We start from the raw sequence: 19,511 nt of genomic DNA on the forward strand, positions 1-19,511 counted from the left end.
GAACTCTAATTCAAATATCTGTCAAAAGTTAAATTCATTTGAGGGAGATAATCAGGAGATTTTTTAGATATTATGAATTTACTTAACTTAATTGTACAGACATCATTAAATAAGATTAAAACAAATTGTATTCTCCTCAACCCAGAACAAAGGCACATGAATGATAAAACTTTGTCAGAATTTTTTTTGCATTGATATGTTTATTTTAACGGATCTTCACACGTGTACCATCACAACATGTTATATCAAAGGTTAATTAAAAGATCCAGTTGTTGGTCACGAGTCAGTTCCTTGTCAAGAACTTTGGTAACTTTGTGTTCCTATGCAGTAGATAATTGGATCAGGATTCAGATGGGAAAATATCATCAGTAGATAACGAACGGATCACTAATTCCAGTTTGCTGTTTCTAGTGTTGTCTGAATATCTTTCCGTTTACATCCCTTTATTACCTATTTATCTAAGGTCTCTTTCTCTTGTCATCCTTGTATCTCATTGTTTCTTCCTCTCACTCTCCTTCTATCCCGTTCTCTTTTCTCCGGAGGTAATCCCCCCCTCCGTCACTGGGTCAACTTGAGGCTAGGCGTGTGACTAGAAATTCCAGGCGTGAGTTAAAGCCACTTGATCAGAACTCCGGCAGGTCTCATGACTCTTTGAGAACTTGCTGCCGTGTTCAGGTGACATACACTCATGAATGGTGTTTGTCACGTGAAAAGTGGAACTACAAGTGTGGCTTTTTGTCACGTGAAGAGTGGAACATGGACGAAAATTTACCAATATACTGTGAACGATGTACCAAGAAAATTATTTTAAAATGTTCTATTATAAGGTAGTTCTTCATTAACACTTTATTTACTTATCCGCAAATAAATGTTTACAAGTAGTTATTCTAGAAATAGGTGTAAAAAGTTAGAAATCATTAGAATCTATTTAGGTATACAGCATGTTATGTCTTTATTTGTATAGTAGCCCCTGAGATCCCATACAAAAAAACATAGGCGAACGGCTAATATGCTTTTCATTCGCGAGAGCCGTTCGCTTCTCACACATCTGTAAACAACGTAACGCCGCCAGAATCAAACTATAAATGAACTATGGTGTGTGGCCACGCAGTCATAACCCTGGAGGTAACATAGCCACGTGATTACCAGCTAATACCTGAGCCTTGGCCAGCGAGGCCAAGCAGGACAAAAACACTGTTGCCAGATCTGTTTCTTAAGGGGGGTTTTAAACATCAAATTACTCACACCAGCGTCCTCACTGTAACTGCATATTTTACACATATACTGAAATTATATGACAGTATTTTTATTTTGGCCTTGAGTGAGAAGATAAGTAGTAACAATAAACACAGGAATTAGATTAATACTGTAGTAGTAATCGTAGAAAATTTGCATAAACAAGATGGGTCCGTCAGACTACCAAAGTGTTTTATAGACAGGCATCAACAGCTTATAAATCTATCATGAATGATTTATCCTAATATCAGAAATATAGTAACCAGTTTATATCAGAGGAAACACTAACTAAAACACACTCTATTACACATGCTGCCTCCTTATGCTGGAATGAACCAATGTTCCTCTCCTTCCGAGTGTAAACTTGTATATTAATGATTGAGATAATGCTCAGTGGTTCTTTTCTGTGAAATTCGGGAAAATTATGGTGATTATTTATTATAATTCAACACAGAGGGACGCGAGAAGACAAAGGCAGTGTCGTACGTGCTCGACCAACGTTAAGTGATCTTAGTCCGAAAGATAAACCTCTCACTGATAATGTTCAAATGGAAGTTAGTGCCGTTGTTCATATGAAAATTTAACACATAAATTGTAAGTAAGTTCAAAGTTTTAATTCGTTTTTTCAAAGTTCTGGCACCTGTTTCTGGAGTAAGAAAGTGTCTTGAAGTTATCAGAGAAAAAGTAATGACAACTCTGCTTAATCAACTGTGAACATACCATTCCTTCATTTCAACAACAATTGAATATTTAAAGCTCAACATACACTATTCAATACTGACAATTCACCATTGAGAAACGACTAACAGACAACTAATTAAAAGCAAGTTGTCTGAGAAAAGAATAAATAAAGAGGAGAATTATTGGAACCTGCCAAATTTATCGTATCAAACCCGGAGACTTGTAAACAAATAACCATGATAGCTTCGTCTTATCAATGGTTAGCTCGTTACATAATATTACCGACCTACTATTGAACAGCCTCCTTACATAACACTATAGCCTCCACGTTATCTAGAGTTTAAGGTGTTGATATTATGATGTATTAATGCGTAACAACTTATGGTCTTTTAGGCGTGTATTATAGGATAGTAAACACCTGTCTATAGTAATCGATAATTAGTAGTTAGGAGGGATACATTACAGTACACCTCTCATTAAATGTAAGAAGGAAGGAGGTAGCAGGTAAGGAGGAAGGAGGTAGCAGGTAAGGAGGAGGGAGGTAGCAGGTAAGGAGGAGGGAGGTAGCAGGTAAGGAGGAGGGAAGTAGCAGTTAAGGAGGAGGGAGGTAGCAGGTAAGGAGGAGGGAGGTAGCAGGTAAGGAGGGAGGTAGCAGGTAAGGAGGAGGGAGGTAGCAGGTGGGAGGGAGGGAAGTAGCAGGTGAGGAGGAGGGAAGTAGCAGGCGAGGAGGAGGAAGTAGCAGGCGAGGGAGGAGGGAAGGTGCAGGTGAGGAGGAGGGGAGGTAGCAGGTGAGGAGGAGGAGGTAGCAGGTGGAGGAGGGAGGTAGCAGGTGGAGGAGGAGCAGGTGAGGAGGTGGAGTGAGGGAGGAGGGAAGTAGCAGGCGAGGAGGAGGAGAGGAGGAGGAGGGAAGTAGCAAGCGAGGAGGAGGAGGGAGGTAGCAGGTGAGGAGGAGGGAGGGAGGTAGCAGGTGAGGAGGAGGGAGGAGCAGGTGAGGAGGAGGGAGGTAGCAGGTGAGGAGGAGGGAGGTAGCAGGTGAGGAGGAGGGAGGTAGCAGGTGAGGAGGAGGGAAGTAGCAGGTGAGGAGGAGGGAAGTAGCAGGTAAGGAGGAGGGAAGTAGCAAGCGAGGAGGAGGGAGGTAGCAGGTGAGAAAGAAAGAAGAGACGAGTGTCAGGAGGAGGAGCTGTAGTAGTGATAATAGTAACAATTGTGGTAACAGTAGTAGTAGTAGTAGCAGAGATTAGTAATACTAATAGCTATAGGGGCAATAGTAGTAGAAGGAGGTGTATGCCAGCTGGATGAACTAGGGAAAATCCTCAGATGACAGACTATAATTATATTCATCCCTGAGTTAGTTAAGTTATGGTGTTTCCTTCCCTTCCCTCCGTCTTCCCTGCCCCATTTCCTTCCTTCATTCCTGTAACAAGAATAATGCAGAATGTATAGCTACCTTCACCTGAAAATCCACCAATCACACACACTATTGCGCCTGTTGCGATACACACCTGGAACACACCTGTCTCAGATTTACCTGTGAAGACTCCTATTTCTCTCTTGTTTACTCAACAAAGGTAAAAATATTTCCACTTTCCTTATTACAGATTTTTCAGACACTATTTTATGCAGTAGTATGTTGTAAAATGAAATATCCCTTTAACTGGATTAGTTTTTGAGTAATCGAGAACTCAAATTGTATGACGCAGTCGCCAATTAAGTTGTAGTATAACTCCTGGAGCAAAATATTTAGATTCGAATAGCTAATGGAGGTCATTAAAGCGGTTAATACCCGAAATTCAACTGTTCTTGTCCACATAACTAAAAAGAGAGGAAGATGATCCCTAACTCTACGTAAGTGTTTTTGATCATGGTAATTAATGACTGGTTAATATGTAAATCATTCAAATGTCATTGTCTGGTCTAATTAAACCAAAAAACTTATCGATATTGAAGAAAAACTATTTTTTCCCAATTTTTGGGGTGACTACAGTATAACTTTTCGCTCTCGTGCGCCAAGATAATCTGACTGTGAATCGTCGTCTCTCATTGGTTATCGAATTAGCCAATGAGATGTCGTTCTGTCAATGGAATACCTATTACAAAAATGAGAATTACAGAAAACTAATTGTATTAAAAACTTAACTATTTTCGAAACTGAAACTATAGTAAAAAAAATTGATTACAAGAATATGAAGACTGGGGAGGGTTGAGTTCTAGTAAATTATTCTTGTGGCTTTCACTTATAACAGTGACTGAACAATCGTGGAAAACAATGAGGTTTGCACACCCGTGGGAGCCCGCGCTTGTCTGGTTGATTGCAACAGCGCCTGCATGACTGAAGTTTGCAATTACCAATGACTTGATAGGTCGTGATGTCATCAGCTTCTTACAAATTAAATATTACTAGTATTGGGCATCGACACCCATAAGCTGCCTACAAGCATACACAAACAATGAACGACTATATATACAACCACCAAGTAAACCATCAACGACCTAAAACGATATCAAACACATTCAACTATGAACCCTTGTTGACAACACCACACCGACCAGCCGATAAGGGGCGCCTCGTCGTAAAGGATATCCTCATGATAAATTCTAAATTAGTTGTGATTATACTATTTCATATTAGTTAATGAACTCCAGGTGTGAGCACTGGCCGTTACGGGATAATGATCAATTTAATATTTAGGAAAGTCACTAACAATACACAGGTTCAACTTAAGTCTGCCATAAGAACGTTCAGTTGACCTAACTTATTTCAACAATCTTATGGGTAGTTATATAATTTAGAGCAAATTCTATGGTTACACATTAATAACAACGTAGTATATTGTAGGTACAAATTCCTGTTGAGATATTAAATGGGGTTAGGGTAGGAAAAGGATAGAAGTTAAAAGAAAGTATTATGGAGGATAACGGGAGAGCAAGGAAGAGAAGCTATACAGTACTAATACATTTAACATTTCCGCACCAGCCAGCACTGTGATTGGACTATTGTGCGAGAACTTGCTTGCTACCCGTTGTTCCTTCAATCACTAAGGCCTGTCTGGCTTCACAATGATTTCTTACATTCATTTATTCTAGAGTTAGTGAGGATTAAATCATTATATTTGGTGTACAGTGGTTCTGGACCAGGAATAATAGGCGTCAATGAACCTATTAAATTCAAGTGCAGAAGAAAGTTTGTATGTAAGTGTACGAACGCGTATATTGATAATTAATAAATGAAAATAATGCCTTAATACATTTTCAATAACATCATCTTACAATTTTCGTATTTACTTATAAAAATAATATTTTTCCATACTAGAAAACATGTTCTTAATACCAACTAGAGATTAAAATTCTTCGTTGGCAATAGTGTAAACCTTTTTATTTATTTATACCCTGACTGACAAGTTTCACCCTTCAAACACGCTTAGCTCGCTCTCTCTCTCTCTCTCCCTCTCTCCTTGCACATGTTTCAGGTCTCAAGGGATAAGATATTGTACTGATAAAGGCGACATATGTTTTTCTCCCAACAAGACTGGTAGCTATACATTACCTAACACAGTGACAACCATCTATCTCACCCACGATAAGGTCACATGTCACACAACGTTATGAGTCTTCGTTATACACTTCGAATATTGGAGGAAAAGTGTATATACAGCATTTATACAGTTAATTACCTATAAGTGCATGTCTGTACAGTAATATAATGACCAGTTACAGTATATTGGTGTATAGTATCACGAGATAGTTTAATATAATTATAAATATTATGTTCAATTACTACACAACTTAATGATTAATAGTGCGAAAGTTATACATGCATTCTAAACTATTAGTGGTATGTTATAACTACTGTATTATAACCGTTACCTACAGACTCTTATTGTCGAGGGTAGAAAGTGCTTAACATTTCTTTATATTTGGCCTTATTGTTGAAGCCCAGTAATACATTATAACACTAACATAAAATTGTATTCCAAATCAACTGAATCGTAATATTTTTGAAGCATTATCTCGTATATGGTTCTATTAAACGTTTGTGCAGTGTATGTTTAAAAGCTTTAGTCGTTGAAGCACGAAAATAAAATAAAATACAATTCTCATTATAACAGTGCAAGGACCTTTGGTATACATTTAGGATAGCCCGGGCTTTAGGATAGCCCGGGCTTAAGTAATCCAGTTTAAATGTGTTATCATCCCCCAGTTACACGGTAAAAATAATTATCACCTACGAATACTTGAGAATTCAAGCTGAGGACTTTAATTACTTGTACAGAAACAGGAGCCACGTATATTAATCCTCCCGTTGACGTTAATGAAGTGACTGCCTGCTGTAAACATTTACAGGGTAGCCTACACCGTGGAGGGGGGGGGGGGTTAGTGTAGTAGTGTTGTGTGTGTGGATGACCTCGGAGTTGCTCACCTACCTACCACAAACACCTCGCTACAAATACTCCTCATTAGTAGGGGTTTGGTAGGATTGCTGTAGAAGACTCCGTTTTCTTCGGTGTCAAAAGCTTGTCATTTTATGTAAACGTACATACTGTAGATACTTATACATACATATAATTCATTCATAAATGAGAAATGATTTTTTAGCAGCAAAACACTGACTCTGGTGCTACACTCCTCTAAGACTGTACTAATAAATTAAACTGTTTATTATAATTTATTAATGGTGGTTTGTGGGATAATTAATGATACCTGTTTAGAAGGATCAATGTTTTTCACTGGCTCTATACAGTTAAGATTATGTTAGTACTGTATAATATTCTACTGTATTTACGTCAGATATTTTCCCCCTTTCGACTAACTAACTATATACTAACTTCGCCTCTTATCACAGTGAGAACATTACAGTCCCTTTTCCCTTGCTTGTTATTTCTAATCACTGTTTATCAATAAGAAAACATCGTTATGAATGGACATTAATAATATAATTATCAACTAAAATGTATTTTTTTCATCCGCGATAGATTTAAACATTTTCAAATTTAAGACCGACACACAAACATCAGCTGAGGACTGAGAGTTCCAGTCTCACAGGGAAACCCAAATGTCGGAGATAAGAACAGCGTCTCTATCTGGTATTGTTTACATGAGCAACAGCTGTTTCTTCCCAATATTTACCCGAGCTTGGCCGCCGCCGGTACGTATACTGTGTGTGGGGGTGTGCACGATAATTGACTGAGGCGTCCAAGAAGTGAGCACAGGAGCTAAAGTGTAAATTTCAATGAAGCTTCGACATGGCTTGCGGTAGCTCATGTTTATTTGGTTTTGGTGAATTAATCTAACTGGATGTCGTAATGGTCATGTTGATTTTGTAGACTGAAGAGGTGGGTAAGGTTGTTGATATTAGTTCGCTGAAGCTTCTTCAATTTGGGACATACTGTCGAGGTTTCATGGATTTTCAGGTGGTTTCTAATTATAATGAGGCTTTGAACTATAGTAAGTATTGTGTAGCAGCCTAGACCTGAACTATAGTGTCGGAGGCTTATTAGCACGACAGAGCTCTGAACAACGCAATAAATGGTTTATTCGTTTTAACTTCATGAAGCTCGAATGTGGCGTGTTAGTGTCTGGTCTATAAATATATATAATCTTAAAACTAATAGATACGTTGCATTTAATACATACCTTTAAGGGTTTAGATAAGCGTCTGAACTGTTGTAAAGTTCTTCACATTCGTCAGGCGATGATGGAAGCTGTATTACTAAGCAGTAATACCTTCTTGATGGTAAAGAGCAGATTTTAAGTAAATTTACTGTTGATTTATACACTTATGGCAAAAGTGTCTCTCAAAAGTTATCTCTGACGTTTACGGCAGTTGGCTAATGACTCCATCATAGCGGGTGGCTGACGAGTCTCCCATGAACTGAGAAAGAGATATCTACAGTTTCATGTGTCTGTCTATATTGTACTTACAATTCTATACCAAATAAGTTTTGCATTTGAAGAAAGCAAGATTGATTTTAAAGGTTTGCTTAAACTGCCAGTGTCGAATCAGTCGGTTTTCACAGGTAAAAACCAGGACAAATCATAAAACTTTTGCCAAAGATACGAATCAGTCAAGAAAAACGACCCAAGTTTTACACCAGCATAAAGTTTGTCGAATTAATGATCAGAGTGAGGGTAAGAGTGCAGGTACCTGAGTGGCACTCTGTGTGAGTTGACAGAAAGTGTCAGGCGCCAAGGCCAATCGATGCAAAAAGTTGCCTCCTCTGCTGGACGGGGCAGGAGGCTGGCTAGTCCACCATCACCTCACCTCCTGCTGTTTTTCAGACGGGTATTACGCCAGGGGTTAAACTCATACAGATTTTTGTGACGTAATAATTTGCTACTCGGGTAAAAATCCCATTACTGTTTGTATGAGGTGAGGGGGTAAATATAGTGTCACTTGCATCATAAGGAATACGTACAGTATTACCTTGCGACCCAGTGCATCGTGTACCAATAGTGATAATAAATTAAATATTTTTAAATAAATCATAACAAAATAAAATAAAAATCACTTGGTAACACATCCACGAAAACGATTGTGAGATGAAACCTTCCAATGAGAAGTATAAATTATATTAAAATTCGAAAATATTGCCCACTTATCAAAATATGCGGTCAGGCAAGTCTCGGAGTGTTGGACGTGACGAAACACACATACAACATAGTCAAGGATACAACAGCCTATTGCTTGTCTTACCACACTAATAGTTTTTTTTTTTTTCATTTTGTGACTACAACAACAACCACAACGAGAAATAACAATAAAAACATAATAACATCTTCTCTTTCTCGTCCACACCTTCATTTTCTCAACAAGCACATCAAAACGACTTACCCAACTAGTTAACGATTGTTATGTGGTTGGTCATGGCCGAGGAATGGGGCCAACATCACTACTGGAGGCTAATGGTGACGACCCCAGGCAGGCCAGGCACGGCGCAACACTATTATTGTGGACGGGTAACTTTTTTTCTTCCTTTTAGTCTTGTCGCTTCTTGTGCTCGTCTTGTATTTCTTGTTGATTTATTTTATTATTACTAAATTATCTGCAAAAAATAATGATTACTAACCTATCTGCAAAAAAATAATAGACGGTTCCTAAACGAGAATAGATGAGTGAAAATCTTACGAGATGTCAGTTGAGAAATTGAACAAATTATATCCATCAATTACACTGAAAATACACAAGTCAGGAATTATAGCGTTTAACAAATATGTAATAATAAGGTAATAAAAAATGATATATAATTATAAGATTTGATAATATTTAAATTTGTTAGGAATCGATTCGGCTTGAGACAATTGATGCTGAAACTGATAACATGAAGTATAAATGTAAACCAATTATGAGCGACTGTGTGTGTGGAATGTCTTAACTAAAGGCAGTGAACTATAATTACGTATTAACGACAACTGCGACCTCGACACAAGGTACGGTCATGAAACACAGCAGACCAGATTGTGGAGTACGTGAAGGGAAGGAAGGAGTGAGGTAGGGAAGGAGGGAGATAGGGAAGAAGGTAAAGAGGGAAGGAGGAAGGTAGGGAAGGAGTTAAGGAGGGAGGGAAGCCATGTCATGCAACCGCCTCCAGATACTTTTGTAAAACATTTGTGGATACTTGCGGAGACATACACCTTTCCAGGGTATCATAACTATCTCGTATTGTTGTGGCCTTCAGGGATTTTTATAAATATCTCATGGAACACTGAAGGACACGGCAAAAGAACTGCACAGTATTTGGGGATCTAGTTTATGCAAGTTTGACTGCTGAATACGATCCTGTAAAGCGTAATCTGAACTAAGGTTATGTAATAAGCAAAGAAGATACTGAAAACCTGAGGATATTTATATTTTATAGCAATATCTATTGTTTTATAAGTAATGATATTTCATATTTATTTGCTCACTTTATATTGTTCCCATTATTCTCTTAACGTAGTCTGGCAATATTTTAAGAGCAGCCATTCTCTCTCAAAGATTATATACCTACATAGTCTCTGATTCCCTCCTAAGTTTATCTATATTAATGAAATGGGGGAAGGATTATCTTACACAGATTTAACCTGCCCTCCAAACCTGACACCAGAGAGAACAAAGAAGTGCAGAATAACGGAGGAACAAACCCCTTTTGACCTTTGGAAACTGTCGTCCATATCTCGCCACGACCACCGCAAGAAAGTAATGTTAACTAATTCCCATGACTTCAAGCACGAGAATCCATCTTCCGCCCATTGCAGTGTGCGTGAGACGTTAAGACACTACCTGGGAAATTTGGCGCACATTTATCTCATCTAATTTGATTTAGATTAATAACGGAATGTAAATTTTGGAATGTATAATAAAGAGCATCACCATCGGTTTAAAGGGCGGCATCACCGTATAAAAGGGCAGCATCACCGGATAGAGCCGCGTCATACTATCGGTTAAATGAACGAAAGAAAAAGTAAAAATAAAATCTGACCTTTAGCGCCAAGGTAGTACATCGTAGATAAAAAAGTTCGATATTGACCATTAATGTTCGGACGGTTTTCCCGGTAAGGAGGTACTGTACTTAAAGCCTGACATTCACATCTTTTCAAACATTCTCGTAAAATTGGGTGATAGGTTCCTCAGACAGAGTTTTATGGCTATGAAAGTCAACTAAAGGTATCCCTGACGACACAAGCTTGCCTTCCTCCCAACAACTAGAATCAAAACACAGGAATTTGATGTTTTAGTTTGCAATAAGAATCATAATATGCATAAATTTGCTGAAAAAAAAAGTAAGAACAGATAATACACTTTTGCTTTGTTTTATCTATACTTCTATAAACATTTAAGCTTCTTAGTGTATAAATGGATATAAAATGTAAAGAAATATATAAAGTTTAATAATCTTGTACGGTTATTAAACAATGTCTAGTCTATTGTATACATTTCAAATCACGTTTCTCGCTTTGAAATTTTATATCCCATTGTTTAAATTCCGGTATACCATTGTACTTCACCGAGGGACATTGTAGGGTGGAATTTATCTTAGATGCAAATAAATGAAGCCTATATATCTCCATTGTCGGCTTTATGAGTACTATTGCAACAAGTTTATCTCTCAAGGAAGTATTATACCACTTTAGGTAAAATCATGACGGTATTCATCTGCTCTCTATCACCTTACATGACTTTCGTTCATATCTCTACTTTATATTTAGTTACAAGAGGCTCACACACCGACTAAGTTATTCTTGAATGGTCTACAAAAATACCTAACACACAAACAAATCATTAACTGTAGTCATTATACATGTACAAGTAAAATAAAACTCACAACATTTTCGTGTCTGTCAACAACTCTACCGCTTGGTGTTTGGTGTAGGCAAAATAATTCTCCACCGATTGATTTTATAGGAAAGACCCAAGTCATCGATGCAGAAAAAGAAAACAATACAAATATTTAAATGGATGAATGTAAGGAGTGATGAGTCACAACCAAAACAACAGTGTGAAACTTGCAATCTGTATTAACCCTTGGCAGTTGCAATATTTGGCAGCTCTCATCTTAACTACGCCGAGAGAAAAACACATTTGCTTCCGTCCCTGATTTTGTTCGACTACCATGTTACACGGTGCGTCTGAAATTGCTTCATTTTATATCCTTTTTAGCTTCTCACCTATTATCATCATAAATTAATACTGTAGTTATGTATTAAACGTTTTTTCCTAATGTGTAGTGTTATAACGAAGTAGATGAATGAATAAACCCCCAAATTATTCAAATTTTGTTAGGTTTCTCTGGATATCTGCTTAACAAATCTGGCGAACAATAATAAAAGCAACAATAACACCAACAATAAAAATAATAACTAAAATAATACTAATAACAATAATACTCGGATGCATTTCAACAGAGCTTCTCGAGGGAATAATCTCATCTCTTTAACACTATGACCGCCTCCCCGTGTTTATCAACCAACACTGTTTTACCTCACTGACCAAAATAACGTTTTTTTCACTCCCACTCGTGCTACGCTGCCAGGCTTACGATTAAAAACTTTGGTCTATTATGTTTATTTACAACTAAATGTTCATTGGTTTTACCGTTTCTGATGTATCTTGACAGGCTTCTACACACACAAACAGCCACAAGACTCGAACACACATCCTACAGTACCTACCTCAACAAGGTACAGTATAACCTGGCAGTAATGAACGTGCTTTATATGCAGACACAACCACCTGTTAAGATACTAATTCTTCTTGTACAAGTAATAAACCTGACGTTATCTACTCCTTATTGTATACAAAACCCGCAACTCAAGACCCGAATAGCCTCGTCACTTTCAGTAACCTTGTGTGAAGTAAAAAAATATATATTCTTATATAATAATGTATTTTTCAGTGAGGTGATCTATTCTTACAATACAATATGTTATGATTCAGTGAGTCAACGCATTGTTAAGGATATAACCAAGAAATGAATAACACTTGTATGATGAACCATTAATGTGGGTCTTGTTTAAGGTGTAATGTGTGGTTTAGTTTTTAAAAACACACACACCTTATGTTTTTCTGTAGTGATGATCCTGTGGTGGTGAAAGGGTTGTCTAACGTCTAGTACCTGTACAAGGGAAAAGTGGCGAGCCTACTGTGTGTGTGTGTGTGTGTGTGTGTGTGTGTGTAAGACAATGACGGACGGGAATCTTAGGATGTAAACACGGAAAAAGAAGTGGACGTTTAAAACCCTGCAGGTAAAATGTGCCACACCTCCTCCAGGTACACAGGACGACCTCCACTGATTATCACTATCACTCAACGACGACATAAAGTAGCATATACCCTGTGTGTGTGTGTGTGTGTGTGTGTGTGTGTGTGTGTGTGTGTGTGTGTGTGTCCAGAATCACAGCCCAACAGAGAAAATAACTACAGGCCAAACAACACGGAAAATACAACATAAGAGAAGAGAAGGTCGTCGAGTCTAAAAATAATAATAATAGTTTTTAAGTTGAGGCTGTGTGTGTGTGTGAGTAGAAAGTGGTGAGATGCGGAAATAGTTGAGTGTGGGTGTGAGAGGTGTGGCAAGACGGAGCCTGTAGCGTGACAATCACCTGCAGCAGCACCTTCCTACCCTTCACACACGCCGCCGCTACCTCACCACTATTTCCACCTCACCACCTCATCACCACCTTCTCACTACCACCACCGCCTCCTCAACACCACTAACACTTATCCAAAACACTCAAGTCACCACACACCTACCATCAACACTTTTATTTTTACTATATGCAATTCTGTATAAGAAAAATAAGCCTCTTTAACGATCTATAATTTAATTTACTGAACAAAATTACCCAACGGTCGATGCTTCTGGCCAAGGGAATAATTTTATATTTAAAAAGAAAACGTTAAGTTGAGAATTGCCTCCCTGTGCTGACTCTAAACAGAGTCTCTCTCTCTCTCTCTCTCTCTCTCTCTCTCTCTCTCTCTCTCTCTCTCTCTCTCTCATTCCACAACAATTTTATCTCCAGGATGACTGTCACCTCGTAATACTATACAAAATGACTTCATAAATTATATCAGGATTATGACTTTTAACTTGGTTATTTCCTTCAGTCTTTAAGTATAATAAATTCATTCATACTCATAATTATTTACCTGAATAATAAACAAAGTAATTAATTCTCATTTATTTTTTTTATTTTTTTTAGTGTGGAATCTGGCTAACAAAAGCAATAGTAATTTCAGTAACCAGACATACAGTGAAACCTCCATTTAACGGACTATATGGCGAGGAAAGTCCGTTATATCGAGGGTACGTTAGATGTGAAACCTCCATCTAACGGATTATATAAAAAGAGAAGTCCATTATATGGAGGTTTCACTGTAGCAATAGGAGACAAATTTGTGCAATAGCTTCCTTTGAACAGTGCAACACCCACCCGCCTGGACACGGCAATAAAATACTGGGCGAGACGCTGGGAGGCACTGAGTGACGACCTTGCAACAAACTCATGACAACGTTGCAACAGACATAGATGGGCGCTTACGACCACAACAACCACGCATGATGGAAGCTGTAACAACCACAACAAACACCGGGTGGACAATACCACAACAAACACCGGGTGGACAATACCACAACCACAACAAACACCGGGTGAATACCACAACCACAACAAACACCGGGTGGACAATACCACAACCACAATAAACACCGGGTGGACAATACCACACCCACAACAAACACCGGGTGGACAATACCACACCCACAACAAACACCGGGTGGATGCTGTAACAACCAAAACAAACACAGGTAGACACAACACCAAACCCGGGTACACATCACAACACCATCAACATGCAGGCCTCAACCATGGGTTAGCCGGGGCTGGAGAGGTTCATGCTGGCTAATGTGAAAGTAAAGAAGCCATTTGCTGGTCGGCGTGGCTTCGTTACCATAGTAATGAAGCCATAAGTATAAAGAAGAAGTATTTTACAGGGCTGCGGACCCCCACCCCCCCTACCTCATCTCTCTCCCTCCCTCCCATCACCTCCTCCCTCCAGGCTACTGTGGGCTCAACTCTGCCAACACAAACTAATGAATTCATTTACCAGCCTCACACGAGAGAGAGAGATCGAAACACGGGATAAAACTTAAACAACAGACGAAACGAGAGATGTGTCACCCTATCACCCCGACGCTGGTGCCAAGATTCGTTTTCAAATGAGACTTGCGAACTTGGTACCGAAAAGCCCTGGATATGAAGCCTGGGTCATGGAATTTGGGTAAGCGAGTGTTGGACCCTGTTTTTACCTCAGTGTGGACGGGTTTGAGGTGTGTGTGTGTGTGTGTGTGTGTGTGTGTGTGTTGGCCCAGAGATGATCTAGATTTTACCAGTGTACTAACAGGGGGAGAGAATAAATACTATATTGAGAAAACCAGTTGACTGAAAGTTCACCTTATATCATTATATTAGTCCATTGAGAGTCTTGCACCAGAGTTCACTTCTCTTCACCACCACCACCATTCATTACTACCAGTCTACCACCATTACCACAATCATAGTTCACCACCACCATTCCTACAACTCATCACAGTTCATTAAAGCAATTTGATTCCTTACACAGCACTAACAGGGAGAAACTTTAACTTACTGTCGTGTCGTAGTTCTTATGTTTACACCTATAGTGATAATTAAAGTAACTATCAATAAACATGTATTTTTGTATCGTAACTAAAATAGTCAGCCAATTAAATGCATTTCTGTACCAACAATTAAGATAAAATTAACGTATGAACTATAAAACATCCATATTTATATCATTATAACAATAAACCAGTTAAATATATCGCCATATTTGCAGTTAATGTTAAAAAAGTAAATTTAAACACCACTCAACATCAATCATATTCAGTTAACCTGTTAATATCTCCCCATCTTCTCTACACAAACACAAAAAACCCAGGAGGACCTCGGCGCATTCGACCATCAGCTCAGAGGACTTCGGAGCATTCGACCACTAGCCCCAGGGGTCTTTTGTTTACGTCCCGCACCAGCTGTACCTCACACCTGGCCGGAGCCGCTCACCTGCTACCTATTCAACCGGTTGATTACGGTCACGTAGTCAAGGTGTGTGTGTGTGTGTGTGTTATTTAACTGGGGATTTTTAAGTCCCTAACTGAAGCCTAAAACTGTAGACTGCAACAGCATCTTGTAATTGTAATTTATAATAAGAACTTGTAACTGTAGCTTGCAATAAACGACCTGTACCTGTAACTAGACTGTAACAACGTTTTTGTAACTGTAATTCATAATATCGTCGTGAAAATGTAACCCATAATTATGTCCTGAACCTGTAGTTGTAATCTAAAACAAACGACCTTTAGTTGCAACATATAACTGTAACCTATAATTGCAGGCTGGGGTAAGGAGAGAGTGGGCGTGGCAGGCTGAGGGATGGAGGGAGTGGGCGTGGCAGGCTGAGGGATGGAGGGAGTGGGCGTGGCAGGCTGAGGGATGGAGGGAGTGGCGGGCTGAGGGATGGAGGGAGTGGGCGTGGCAGGCTGAAGTGGAGGAGTGGAGGAGGAGTGGGCGTGGCTGGCGTGGCGGGCTGAGGATGGAGGGTGGGCGTGGCAGGGATGGAGGGAGTGGGCGTGGCAGGCTGAGGGATGGAGGGAGTGGGCGTGGCAGGCTGAGGGATGGAGGAGTGGGCGTGGCAGGCTGAGGATGGAGGAGTGGGCGTGGCAGGCTGAGGGATGGAGGAGTGGGCATGGCGGGCTGAGGGATGGAGGGAGTGGGGCGGGCTGAAGGATGGAGGTGGGCGTGGCAGGCTGAGGGATGGAGGAGGGGCGTGGCAGGCTGAGGGATGGAAGGAGTGGGCGTGGCAGGCTGGAGGAGGTAGGATACGGACGTGGCAGGCTGGACGTGGCGGGCTGGAGGTGGGATACGGACGTGGCAGGCTGGAGGAGGTGGGTGTGGACGTGAGGCGGACGTGGCAGGCTGGAGGTACGGGCAGGCTGGAGGAGGTAGGATACGGACGTGGCAGGCTGGAGGAGGTAGGGTGTGGACGTGGCTGGAGGGGTAGGGGTGTGGACGTGGCAGGCTGGGGATGGAGGTAGTGGGCGTGGCAGGCTGAGGGATGGAAGGAGTGGGCGTGGAGGAGGTGGGATGGCGTGGCAGGCTGGAGGAGGTAGGATACGGACGTGGCAGGCTGGAGGAGGGTAGGGTGAGGAGGCTGGAGGGTGGGTGGACGTGGCAGGCTGGAGGAGGGTAGGGTGTGGACGTGGCAGGCTGGAGGAGGGTAGGGTGTGGACGTGGCAGGCTGGAGGAGGGTAGGGTGTGGACGTGGCAGGCTGGAGGAGGTAGGTAGTAGGACTGACCTGTCTTTTAATTAAGTCACTCCTCCCTCCCCCTCCACCACCCACTCTTCCTCCTATCCTTTGCCTCTCATATTTCCTTTACTTCCCTCTTCTGTTCCTCCTCTTTACTCTAAACACTCTTATGTCTCCTCTTCCTCCTGTCCTCTTTTTAAGTTTCTTCTTCATCTTCCTCTCTTCCTTGTTCCTCTCCTGTCTCTCTCATCCCTACCTAAAGCCATAGATAAAGTGCATAAAAGAGACGTTCAATGTCGGGTGAGTGTGGAGGGAGTGGGGGTGTGGAGGGAGTGGGGGTGTGGAGGGAGTGGGGGTGTGGAGGGAGTAGGAGTGTGGAGTGGGGAAGTGGGGGTGGGGAATGCCTTGGAAGGTTACAAAGGGAAAAGAAGGAAGAAGAGTAACGCGAAGAGAAGATTAGAGACGATTAGTAGCAATGAAATGCAGCAACACATGTTCATTATAACACACACACACACACACACACACACACACACACACACACACACACACACACACACACGATAACAATCACCTACAAATTCAGGTAAAAAAACATATTACAGCAACACGGAAAACAGGACCCGGAGTATCAGAAAAAAATAATTCGGGTTGAGTTACAGTGCGATTTATCACCTTGGGGAAAAAATTCCTTCCCTTCTCACCCTTTCCTACCTCTTTCTCCCCCTTTAACTTTCCAATAAACGACCATTTAACCCCCAGCTGTTAGCGGTACGACACACACACATACATACAGGCTATTTGCAAGTTAACTAGGTCACAGGGGGTCGCAGAGGGAGGCTTGGGAGATAGGGGCAGGCAAGGTGGAGGCAGGTGAAGGTGGAGGCAGGTAAGGGAAGGGTGTTTGACTATCATATAGAAACTGAAAAATATTATAAATGAAAAACTCCCCCCAAAAGTCGTAATAGTCCTTGAAGAACACACCTATTTACTCGCTCGGGTCAGCTGGCGTCTGCATGGTGCCGGAGGTGAGGCGAGGTGACTCTGTGTGTGGTGGTGGGGTCCTAGTGACTACCAAGTGATTGAATGTTTAAACAAGGGTTGTCTACCTACAGACTGGTGCCGGCTCTCAAACACTTCACTTATTATGAGACACCTAAGTACTTAAGCGTTGCCTAGTGTATGTTACAGAGGAGAGAGAGAGACTTGTTAGGGAGCTACTAAGTCATAAGTGTCTGTATCCGGCGATACTTACAGGCGGCGCCAATAGAGGTCACCGTCTCAGGTTATATAAGCTACCACCAATGCGGATATAGTACACTGTATATAGTAATCATTTGGTATATAAGAAGGTACTACAGGAGGCACTGCACTTGACTATCTTCATTTCCCCAAACTGTATATTCAGGTACCCATTCACAGCTATTGGGAGTAACCTGGGAATAAATTAGTGAGCCTTAGCATGGGAGGGAGACCACTGTTTACACTCGGCCTCTCCCATACACCTTAACCTTTAAAGCGAGTTGAGAATTCGTGAAATATACGACCAGGACGGTATTGACAATGACCTTTTAAATCCTGGCTGGGTCCTTGCTGTCGGGTTGTATATTTAGGTATATTCAAAAGTATACACACACGGACAGTACCTACCCACACACGGACGGACAGTACCTACCCACGGAGAGAACCAGGGTAGCAAGTGACCGTCCTACCGGCTAGTGTATATAGTAAGGTGACACACACACACACACACGTTCTCACCTCTTATTCAGCAACATATTTATTGACATCCTAATACATCTTAAGTCCATCGTCCATATCTCCATCCTCCTACTTATCTTCTCTTTCTCCTCTTCTTCTTTATCTCATACTACTAACACCATTTGAGAGATAAAATACCAAGCAATACTTCAGAGGCATAATAGACAAAATAATTAGTCTCTTTATAATACTAATCCACCGGAGGATAAATAAATATTATACTTCACTGTTCTCTCTAAAATTTATCATAATAATTTGTTTTCCTAGTGTGGTTTGGGTAAGGTATTCAGGGATCATGAATATAAACTCGGATAAACACGACACAAGGGTAATAATATATAATGGGGGTGATAAATAATGTATACATGTTTAACTAAATAACGCTCTGGGGGAATTTGATAATCTAGTGTTTAATTTCCTGGGTGGTGGTGGGCAGGGACACCTGTTGAGCCCACACAGGTGTTTGGTGCACCTGTTGCTGGTGGTAGTTGGTGGTTGTTGGTGGTGGTAAGAGTAGTAGTTGTTGTTTTTATTGTTGTTTGGTGGTGGTTGAAATAATGATGATGGTTGTTGTTGTTGTTGTTGTCAGTATTATAATTGTGGTGTTGGTAATGGGTGTTGTTGTTACTAGTGATGTTATTTGTGCCACCAATACCGTCACTCCTGCCACCAATAATGTTACCGCCCATCTTTGTCTTTAATTTTGTTGTACTTGTCGGAGCTTCAGTAATATAGTCCAAGTTTTTGTCGAGTCCTTTCCCTTAATTGACGACCTACCTAGACCACTCTACTTTCTCTCAGCTGTTGCCCTGATTCTTACCCTCCCTCCTTGTGGGTCCGATACGTCCCTGTAGCTTCATCCAGACAGCTTCATTTTGGTTTCATCTCGACAGCTTCAACATGGCTTCATTTCGTCCTTGTGGCTTCATCTTGATAGCTTCCTTGTGGATTCATCTCGACAGCTTCAACATGGCTTCATTTCGTACTTGTGGCTTCATCTTGATAGCTTCAATGTGCTTCTCCTTGCTAGCT

Source organism: Homarus americanus, unplaced genomic scaffold, assembly GCF_018991925.1.
Source record: "Homarus americanus isolate GMGI-L3 unplaced genomic scaffold, GMGI_Hamer_2.0 scaffold13581, whole genome shotgun sequence".
Lineage (NCBI taxonomy): Eukaryota > Metazoa > Arthropoda > Malacostraca > Decapoda > Nephropidae > Homarus > Homarus americanus.